The sequence below is a fragment of the Eumetopias jubatus genome, unplaced genomic scaffold, assembly GCF_037043125.1.
Source record: "Eumetopias jubatus isolate StellerSeaLion01/CBP00866 unplaced genomic scaffold, mEumJub1_p1.0 scaffold_4, whole genome shotgun sequence".
Lineage (NCBI taxonomy): Eukaryota > Metazoa > Chordata > Mammalia > Carnivora > Otariidae > Eumetopias > Eumetopias jubatus.
Window position 1 is genome coordinate 116,321,509 of NW_028274810.1, and position 9,398 is coordinate 116,330,906.

The following is a 9,398-nucleotide window of genomic DNA, read 5'->3' on the forward strand; positions in this document are numbered from 1 at the left end:
AAGGTCCCCATGCTCTATTTTCCATGATCTCCAAAAGACCATCAGGTACATGCACCAAAAGGAACCAAGACATGGCTTGGTCCCCGAACAAAGGTGGCGACTTGACTCCTCCAAGTCTAGAGAGTAGAATAGCTAGTGGGTTTTTAAAGGTCAACCTTATCACTGAAAGAAACAAATCTTAATTTAAGTCTTATGGGATATTCTTCTATAAACATAAGGGTCGTATGACCAGTTCAGAGGTCATAACCAAGAGGGCAGTTGGGAATCACTCGGGCTTTGGACATCAGAGAAATCTTCACAGATGAGTTGTGATGGAGTTTTGAAGGATGAACAGGAGTATGGCCAAAGAAAGGGTTGAGTTGGGGTTGGGGGACACATCTCTGAAGAAAGATATCCCCTAAGGCAAGATATGAGGTTTAGCTCTGAGAATTCTGTGCATAAAGCTGGGAACTGGCAATAGTTAGCGATTATACACAAACAATGAATCATGGAACACTAGATCAAAAACTAATGATGTACTATATGGTGACTAACACAAGATAATAAAAAAAATTAAAAAATTAAAGGAAGAGGGGAAAATCCTGAAGGCCCCTGAGTACCATGGCAAGGAGCATCTATAACTTCCTACAGGTCTTTGTTTCTGTAGAGTTGCCCCACTTCATAAATACCAAAATCTTGAGCCTTTCTTTAATGTTACTAAAAATTCAAAATAAAGCATTCTCCCCATAGTGAAATGAATGACCTTTATAAAACCTAAATCTATCGTGCCATTTTCTTACTTAAAATCCTCCAGTGGCTCCCAGTGGCTCTTAGAGCAGGTACCTCTGTGTACAACCTCTGCTGGGGTCCAAGGAGTTAAATAATATTAACAGTTACTGACATTTTACTAAATACTGTGTGCTTTACCTGTATAAATTCATTTAATCCTTATATCGAGGGCAGAAGGTGCTATATTAACCTATAATGCATTTGGAGATACTTTACCCAAGATTGCCGAGTTAATAAATAATGGAGTCAGGAGTGGAACTGCAGGTGATCAGACTCCAGAGCCATGGTCTCATAACCCCTATGCAACACGGACTTCATGATCACATTGGCATGTGCATTACCATATGCGTCTCCCCATCTTTACTTCACCATTCCAATCCAAGCGACCATAATCTCTCCGCGGGCAATGGCCAGGCCTCTGAATACGACTTCCTCCCCCATCTCAGCAACATGTTCCTAGACATTGTCGTCACCTATGACTGCAGCCCGTCAGCATCCCACCCTCATGCACCCCTCTCTCAGAACACCACCTTTTATTTCCAATTCATTCACTATAGTACACTAACTCCAACAGTTCTTCGGTCCCAACACAACCTACCACCCACTGATTCTACCATGACTTTATTGTCCCTCACCCCTCTCATGCTCCTACTTCCCTCCAACCTAACATAGACTTCACAGAACATCATTATAATTATCTCTTTCATACACCCTTATCTCCTCAACCTTTTTTCCCGGCCATTGTGCTTACCTGGGAAAACTCCGGTCCTGGTTAAATCCTCAGCACTTTCACTCTCCTTCTGAACCCAGGCAACTGTCTTTCACTGGAGGAAAACTCAAAGCTAATTCTAAATCAATGGCCATCAACCTCAGGTGAGCCTTTATGACTGCTCAGAAATCCCCACATCAGTTCAATCTCCCAGCTTCCTGGGTCATGTCAACTCCTCAAACTTCCAAAAGGCCTCTCCGCTCTTACCCTCAGTGTGCTACTCTGCCGAGAAAATGAAGCAACTAGACGAGAAACGTCGCACCCTCTCACCCCGTGTCTACCTGCCGCCCGCCCCTGTGCTCCTGTCCTGTTACTACTGAGGTTGTCTACTTTCTTACCCAAGTAGTCATTCCTTCTTCCCCGACTCATCCATCCTCACTTTTCTGATCTTTCTTGCATCACTGAATTTTCTCTTTCTACGGAATAATTTAATTAGCGGGTAAGTATGCCCTGTTGTATTTTATCTCTCAAATAGTCTCCCTTCACCACACACTTCCTTCTCTTGCTTGCAAATAATTGTCTATATTCACCTGTTTCCCATTTTCTCCTTAACTCCAGTCTGTCAGAATTTCATCTCCACCAGTCCACAAAAGAACACCATTGGCCCACACACTGCTGCCTCCAACTGCCTTTCCTCAACCTCTTTCTATTTTAATCTATCAACCTCATATGATGAGTTAATCCTTGGTGACATTCTCTCTTCAGATGGCTTCCAGGACACCACTGGTCTTAGTCCATTTGGGCTGCTATGACAAAACACCACAGATGGGGTAGCTTTTAAACCACAGGCATTTATTTCTCGCAGTTCTGGAGGCTGAGAAGTCCAAGAGCAAGGTATCAGTAGGGTCGCGTTTGGTACAGGGCCCTCTTCCCGATTCACAGCTCCAGTGCTTTCTCACAGTGTCCTCTCGTGGTGGAGGGGGCTAGGGATCCCTGGATCCCCTTTTGTAAGAGCACGAACCCCATTCATGAGGTCTCCACCTTCATGACCCAAACACCTCCTGAAGGACCATCTCCTGTTGCCATCACATTGGAGTTTAGGATTTCAACATGTGAGCTTGGGGGAACACAAATATCTGTTGTCTTCCTTCCCTATTGACCTCTGCTCCTCCTTTGCCAATCCGTCCCCATGCCAACCAGCAATGGGGTGACCCAGAATTTACTCCCCAGTCCTCTTCTCTTTCTACATGCACCTGCCAAGTCAGCTAGGTCAGCACTCCAAGACTCCTGGCTTAAATACCATCTATGCCTTGATGACTCCCGTGTTTTATTGGAGAGAAGTCCGACTTCTATCCTGAACCCGGACATCTCTACTGGGATGTCTTAATAGGCATCTCAAAGTTTACTCACCACCCAGTTCCTAATTTCCAGCCCCTCTCCAAACTTTCTCCTCTCGTACTTGTCCCCATCTCAGTTAATAGTAATTTTGGTTCTTTTTGGACCTCAGCCCAAAGCCCTGAAGTCATCATCCACATTGAATCCATCAGGAAACATTCTTTCTATCTGCAAATCTATCCCAAAGCTAACCACTTCCCACCATCTCTTTCGCTCACCTGCTGGTCCGCTGCATTGTTTCATTAGCTACCAGACTGATGTCTCTGCTTCTGTCCTGTGCCCCTTCAAGACAGCTGCCACTGACTTTTTTGAAATATAAATCAGACCATGCTACAACTTTAAAACTCAAATAGCTCCCTATCAAAGTTAAAGCCAAAGTCCTAACAATCACTTAGAGGAGCATAAATTATCTGCTCCCCACTCCCACATTACCTCTCTGACCCCAGCTTCCCTACTCTCCTCCACACTCCTGCTCCCCAAGATTTTGTCCCTAATGTCAGAGACTGTGTCCATTTTCTTCACCTGAGCATGTAGAGAACCTAACATCATGTCTGACATCTTGCAGACACCCAGTTAATGTTGGCTGACTAAACCTCTCCCTCTCTCTCTGTCCCACCAGACTATGAGGCACAAGTCCAGAGCACGACCCTTGCCTCATTCCCCTTTCCAGCCCTGTTTCCTATCCAACACCGAGCACATGGAAGTCCATACACATAAGGGGCTGTCACAGTGGGATTCTTCCTGCTTTGGTTTAAATGCCGTGTGGGCGAGATACTGGATAACCTGAACAAGACCCTAAAGGGGGTATAGGAAATGCCCACACAAAGACATGCATCTGCAGAATTTACAAGAGAAATGAAACAAAACAAAACAAAACAAAAAAACCCAACCTGTCCCACTACTCTGAATTCTTCATTGGAAAGGGTTTGAGGTCAAAAGGAAGATAAGAAAAGATTGGTGAAGAACTTTTTGGCAAGAGTGATGTGAGTCCGTGGTACCTTTTACTCCAGCCTCTCCTCCCACCCCCACACGCACACTGAACTCAGCTAGGGATACAGAAATAAATGAGACCTGAACTCTATACATAAGAAACTTGTTTTTTGGAGAAGTCAAGCACATCTGTTCAATATCTTGTGCCAATTTCCAGGATAAACCTATGCACAAAGTGCCAGGAAGCTCATGGCAGAAAGGGACTGGTCAATATGGCGTCAGAAATTTTTCTGTGTCGTGAAAAGTTCTGAAAACCCTGAAGCCAAATATTTCTACTTCAGTTTAATCAGTGTAGAAGGACAGAGTGTTTTAGAGAACAAAGGAGTCTGCATTCACACTCCCTGGTCTCAGTAGCATGCAAAGATGAGTTGTCTGATCATGGGCTAATGGAATTGCTCCCCTCCAAGGTCATTTATGTTCTGACCTGGGGCTTCTAGAGACACGGTGCCCAGGAACAGGGACAGGAAGTCTAGACGCTCCAGTTTAGAATCTTTCCAATGTCAACACTACCACTGCTCTCCAGTTGAAATGGCTGGATCCTCTTGCCTAGTGGTCCTTTAGTCTCCATTTCTAAAACTCCTGAGACTGCTCATCCAGCTCTGGACTGTTCTGATGGGGTGTTGGGAGGTCATCGAGAAGGCTGACCTACAAGTTGGCCCCAGGCAATCAGAGGCTTCTCACTCCTTCCCAGGCCTTGGAATATACACTCTGTCCCCTGTTCCCACAGTGGGAACTGTTCCAAGGACACAGCCTTAAGAGAGTAAGGTGTTGTTGACACCATCTGGATGGTACACCTGACTGAACCCTGTTAAGGCCTCTCCATAAACTTTTAAGATTCTGGCAGATGGGTGGGGAGACCGCCTCATCTAGCAGCTGTCCAAGACAAGCCTTGTATGTAAGTTTCCTTGTTTATTAAAGCCACCACCTACCTATCTGGAGTGGCTTGCCCCTTTACCAGTTTCCCCTGTCCTTTGTATATGAGGCCAATTTACAAACTGACATGGGGGAATGTCCTTCCTGAGACTGTGCTGAAAGGTATGTCTCCTGTGGCTTCTCCTGAGTGTCTAGGATCGGCAAGGGGCACAGGTTACTGCAGAAGCATGAACCGAGGGGGATGTAGTTAAAAATGAGGTGCTGGGAGAAAAAAAAAATGAGGTGCTGGGAGAGGTAGTCGGAAGTAGGTCTTGCCAGTAGGTAAGGAGCTGGGATGAAACTCTAAGTAATAGGAGTAACATTATCAGATTTATTTTTTTAAAGACATCACAGTGGCCACAGGGCAAGAATGGATTATAAAAGAGGTGACAGATGACACAGGAGACCACTGAGGAGGTGACCACCATGGTGAGAGAGCTAACGACTATTGTATGCCCTGGTGTGTTGATGTAGGGCGCAGTCCCTGAAGGAAGCTCAGGGGGAGATGAAATCATAGTCAAAGGTGGGGAAATGTGAATACCAACGGCTGACATTATGTGTTGTTTTTTTTTTTTACACTTACATGTGTCAGGCACTCTTCTAAGCATTTTATAGGCTTTAACTCATTTAGTTCTTCATGAGATAAGGTCGTTGTAGGGATTAAATTCCCATTATAAAGCTATGGAAACTGAGGTACGGAGAACTAGCAAAAAACTCCACAGGGAAAACGCATAGAGTTGGAAGGAGATGTTTGGTTTCCCAACTGCCAACCCCACATGCTTGTGAAGTCCCCCATCTCTGTGCTCAACCCTCCAGAATGTACATTTCTGTCTGAGGTCAAGGGCACTACCTAGACTGTGACAGTGTCATCCACTGGTGGGTCTAGGGGCACCAGAACTAACCCCATCATGTCAGAGTCGAACAGGAGGGAGTAAACTTGGCAGAGTCACTTTGTGAAGGACTCACACCTGATCAACAGGGAGCCACTGACAGTTCTGAGGCCCCCTTTGGCCATTGATGTCACACTAATAATGGAGATGAAAAGATGTGTGTCCTTGATCTCTCAGGCTAGGCAGAGACAGAGCTCATTATCAGGGTCTAAATTGGCAGACAAGCCCCTTGGAGAACTTGTGGGGCTCATTAGTATTAGGGATGGGTTTGGAGGACAAGCTTATCTGCACATGTTCTTGGAACATTCCCATTGGACACATCCTTGCTTCTGAGTGTTAATTAGAGTTTCTATACCACAGCTTGGAATTTAGCGGGAAAGAAGCTGACATAGGTTAATTCAGTGGACAAAAGAGACTGTCCCTCGCTGAAGTTTCATTTGTTTCCAGGCTTGGCAGCTGGACAAGGTCTGGGGGCAGCACCTGGAGAACCCAGGGTGCATTCTACAGGTTGGGCAATATTTCTGCAGCCTCTTTCTAATTAGCAATGTTAAAGTCTCCCTCCGGGCTCCCAGATCTCTTAGGTTAATTGAAGGGCAGAATGGTGAAGCAAAATCCAAAAGATCAGTCCCGGAATTCCTGTTCTGGCTTTGAGTGGCTCTGAGATCTCAGGGAAGTTACACAACCTCTCTGAGCTTAAAGGTCTCCATGTAGAAAATGGGAACAAGAGGAGCAAGTTGTCACAAGGAGCTGGTGTGAGGATCAAAGGACAGAGAGTTATCTAAGGACCTGGCATGGAGTAGTCCTCGAGAAAGCCTTGTCTCGGGGTGCCTCGCTCTCCCGTGGATTCCATCGCTCTCCTCTGGGCACACCTGCTTTGAAAATGTGCCCCCATTTGGTTCTAAGCTGTAGCTGAAGGCACAGGTGGGTCTCCAGTACGCTGAGGAGCTCTGTTCCGCAGGAAAACAAGGTCTTCCATCTCTTTGCCAGGGGAGCCTGTCCAGGAAGGAAATTCCAGACACCAAGGGGAAAGCCAGCGGGATGCCAGGCCTGATTGTACTTTGCCCTTTGACTTGGTCCAGCAAAGGCACAGGTGATGACTAAAAGCCTCTTCTAACCTGTGCCAAGATCTCTTTATAGACCATCATCTATTAGGATTCTGCCGCCGTCACTGCTCATAGTAGGATTCCCCGCCCACACCCCTGGGGAAATTTTGCCATTTCAAAGCACCCAGCCTCTAGGCATTTTTGCTCCTAACAGCACCTCTGTCACCCCATCATTACATTCGAGGGCTGCTCTGAGGCAGCAGGAGCCCATGTTGCTGGTCTGTGCAGGGAGCAGAGCGCCTAGGAGCAGCCTCGAGTTGATGGATGAAGGGATATCAATACCCCAGCTCCCTTGGCCTCTGGAAAGAACAACTCTGAAGTTCTGACCTGCCCTGTTCCCAAACCTCCCCAGCAGGGTTGAGCAAAAGTCACCGTCTGCGGGGTTTTGCCTGACCTCCCAGCATTGCTTCACCTCTTGCCCTCCCCACACCTACTTCCTTACAAGCACACCAGTGATTTGGTGCAAACACTTCCAAATGCACCACTTCCGTGTGAATTATGTCAGGGCCTGCTTCTAGAGAACCCAACCTAAGATGGAATCAAACTCAGACCGTAAGTATTTAGCACCTACTCTGTGCCAGGCAATGAGTTAAGGTTTTTTGTTTTTTTAATTTTTAATACATTATCTCATTTAATTCTTACAATGAACTTTCTGGAGGTATTAGAGGTAAGGAAGCTGGGACTCTGAGTTCGAAGCCACCCAACCCCATTTCATGCAGCAGGTAAGCGGAGAGCTTCTAGCCTGAGAGTCCAGTACCCTTGTGTCTGCCTCCTGCACGTGGAGGGTGGGGTGGTCTCAGGGAGGTGGGAAGGCTGAGAAGGTCACCAGGTCTGCTGCAACCATAAAGCCAACCTCCATCTGTTCTGTACATCCGAGTTTTCGTAGACTCTCGTATTTTTTTTAAAAAGCTTCCGTTTAAAAAGAGAGCAAGTTAAAAAGCACTGCATTGCATCTGCTTCATGGGGTAGCTATGAAGACAAAATGAGATAAGGAATGTAAAGCCATGGCACATGGCTCTCAATGCCAGTAGACAGAATTATATATTCGGAACATGCACTCACGATTTGCATGCGCTCGTTATAAACACACCATCTACAATTTATAAAAACAAATAATTTATGTATTTTCAGTAGATGCAAAGACTCCATGTCTAGTTAGTAAAAATAAATGATAGAAACATGCATATGTGCGTTATTTCTGTGTATATATGTAGATTACGTGGATACAAACGATTTGACTCTAAGCTGTGCGCACATGCGGCTTCTGGGAAGCATCGCCTCAGGAAAGGTGAAAACTAGCTTAAGTGGGGCCCCCATTCCAACCTCAAGCCTACCCCTACTTTCGCCCTCATTGTCTGCTGCCTAGGGTCAGGAAGTTGAAGAAATGCGCATCACCGTCATCAGCCCGTTCCCGTTCTTTGCTGCTGGGCTTCAGCAGAGCACTTGGGCTACTCTCTCTGCCCACGGGGCAGGCAACCTGTGCCCCAACCCTGAGCTCCCCTTCCCGTCCATCCATCGCCTGGCAAATACATGGGAAGACCTGCTACGTGCAAGGTCCTGGGATGAGCCCTGGGACAGACACGGGGGAAAAACTCTAACAGTTGAACTGACACGCCTCCCCCCCATGGCGAAGAGGAGTGACCCTGATCCACCAATTACATAAGTAAGTGTGTGTCACCAACGGTAATAACACAACAAACACCATCTCAGGAGTCAGATATCAGATACCTGTAAACGATAATCTTTTGTAACTGCATTTGAAAAGCCGAACTTATTAAGCGAAACCATTTCCTTTGACCGCCCGGGCTGCTGTGCGGGGTCTTGGGCAGCTCTGTCTTGCAGGACACTCAAGAGCCTGAGTGTCCTCGCTGGCTGACAAGGGCTGGGGTGCTAAGACGAAAAGCCAGGCCCCCACGGGAGCTCAAGTCCAGAGGGGGGACTGACGATGTTTAAGCACGCATTTGCAGATGGGTGAGTCAGGTGCTCTGTGCTCCCGCTGACTTTGGAGCTTTCCTCCACCACAGCCCCGGCCACACTGTGCGGTGACCATCTATTTGCCTTTTGCTCTTGGAGGGTAAGGGGACCAGTTGTTTTTGAGCCCATCTCTATCTTAATGCCAAGCTGTTTTCAGTAAATATTGTCAGGGAGATTAGGGATCATTTGGAGATGGGTCGAGATTCAATGGGGTGAGGGTTGGGAGAAGCAGATGGTTATCGGCAGAGGTGCTAGGAAAATATAAGTCAATCGTATTCAGTGTGTCTGGAGAGATGAGAAAGGGCATCCTAGAGAAGGGGATATTTGAGCTGGCTCTTGCAGGATGAGTAGGAGTTTGTTGACCAGAGAAGAGGAGAAAGGGTGCTCCAAGCCAGACCAGTGGGTATAAGCACGGATGCCTGAATAAGCGTGGTGTGTCCTGGAAAGGGACGTGGGGAATGTGGCTAGAAATGAAGCAAGGTCGGAGGCAGGCTGCCGCCAGCTACGAAAGGCATTGGTAAGACAAGGTTAAGAGCTGGGACTGCAATAGCTGTGGCCAAGAAGGATTTTCAGCCAGAGGCTGATGGCTGTTAGGGAACCAATTAGGTTAGCAGGTCCAAGAGCTAATGAAGGTGAGTCAGGCCACAACCTCTGGGG